Source organism: Tupaia chinensis, unplaced genomic scaffold, assembly GCF_000334495.1.
Source record: "Tupaia chinensis unplaced genomic scaffold, TupChi_1.0 Scaffold143808_1, whole genome shotgun sequence".
Lineage (NCBI taxonomy): Eukaryota > Metazoa > Chordata > Mammalia > Scandentia > Tupaiidae > Tupaia > Tupaia belangeri.
In genome coordinates, this window is record NW_006203658.1 from 1 (window position 1) to 1911 (window position 1911).

The 1911-nt window shown below is 53.6% G+C and overlaps 1 pseudogene; it reads right to left on the minus strand.

Moving 5' to 3' along the window:
- Positions 1–1791: 1791 nt before the first annotated feature.
- The window catches only part of LOC114005452 (Ig heavy chain V region MC101-like), a 512-nt pseudogene continuing 392 nt past the window's right edge, over positions 1792–1911 (minus strand).

Sequence of the window (1911 nt, forward strand, 5' to 3'; positions counted from 1 at the left end):
TCCTTGAGATATAGGTTAAGCCTTTCTTTAACTAATCTCTTTTAAAGACAGAGATCTTCCCTTCCAATCACCAACCTAGGAATCATGGAACCCACCTATCACCTATAAGCCCCCCCCTTCTACATGTCCTGCTTTTTTAGGCCATGCCAATGGAAAATCTCTTCACTAAATGTTGCCTGTCAATCTCAAAAACAAATAAAAGGAACCCCTGTACATGATCACCCCGAGAAAGGCATGTATGCCTCTTCTCTGAGCCTAGGTCACTCATGGTTGGCTTGGAAATAAACTGCATTAATTATTAATTATTAATTTTACAGTTGTTTATTTTATTTTATTTTATTTTGCTATAGGGCACGTGTGCTCACCAGACAGACAGAGAAAGAGAGACAGAAAGTGAGAAATCACCCCCCAGGGGGGATGGCCACACCGCAATCCCTTCTCCTCCATTCTCCTCTCAGGATCTTGGGCACACATGCACACGTGCCCAGCGTGAGTTTTAAGCCACCAGGTCTGGGATGCGAACCGCGGTCGACTGCATGGGAGTCCATCGACATAGCCATTACGCTCACTGCTGGTCCCTACGCTTGGTTATTTTTTCCATTGACACTTCCATAGAGAGAGACAGACACAGGCAGTATCCACAGGGTCTTAATGGCCCAGTTTCTGAAGCTAATCTGAGCAGCACAGTTCTGGCACAAGCACACACCCAAAGGAGTGGAGGAGAACAGAGTCCAGAAATATCCTCCACATGGAGCCCCCAGACTTGCGACAAAGGGACATTTCCACATACTTTTGAAGAAGGCTCTGTTCAGTTCTAGGGCACATTTTTCAGACACAAATCCAAATCTCTCATAAATGGAGTTTTTTATAGGTGAGTCCCACAACTAGAAGGTCTCAGTTACACGCAAACACTTCAAGATCTGTGAACACCGCAAACAAGACCCGCCTACTTCCAGGAATTTCAGAGAGGAGACCCTGCCCTGGCTAACCTGTCTGTGCCCTCTGGAGCTTTCTCCACCTTGGCTCAGGGGAGCTGCACCTCTGCCCCAGAGTTGAGCCTGCAGGACAGAGCCCGTGGGATTCCCACAGTGGGCCCTGGTGGGTGGGGTCTAGGGGATCCTGGGGAGACAGCCAGGAGGAAAGGCCTCAGCCTGTTTGCAGGCTCAGCCCCGGGTTCTCCTGTGGAAGTGGAGAAAGGAATTGGGCCAGGCCCAGGGGCTGCAATCGTAGGTCCAGGACGCCGCCCCCACAGGATGGCAGGTTATTTCAGGGTTGGATCGTCCTCATGCCTGGGCCCCCACAGTCTGAGACCCTGCATTGGCCTCAGGCCCTTCTCCCCAAGCAGGTCTAGGATGGGCACTGAAAAGCTAAAACAGGAAGTTTCATGTGGACTGTGCGGAGGTGGGGGAGCTGCACTGCTGAGGAGGACAGTGGACAGTGGGGCAGAGGCCAGACAGGACACACTCCTCTGGGGTCAGGTGTGAGCCAGGGCTGGGGCTGGGACACTCCCCAGTAAGGGCAGGGTATCCCTGGGAGGATCCTCTGGGAGGGAGGGGAATGGGCCCTGGGAACTCCAGAAAGGCCTCCTTCTGGGAACTCTCCTCTGGAAACACAGGAAGGCCCTTTGGTGGGGACCTGGAACAGGGAAACACAAACTTCACAACCACCCAGGGACACCTGGAGCTGGCAGGGAAGGAAGCCTCAGAGCCCACAGGAAGGCCCTGTCCACTCCCTCCCTGTACCTGCCCTGCCCTGCCTTGTGGGCCTGAGCGCCCTCTGGTGGTCCCATACCTGCAGGGGTTTTGTGCAGGGGCTGCCCTGAGGTCCCCTCACTGTGTCTCTGGTGCAGAAATAGGTGGCCGTATCCTCGGGGGTCAGGGTGCCCAGACTCAGATAACCTTGGCTCTTGGA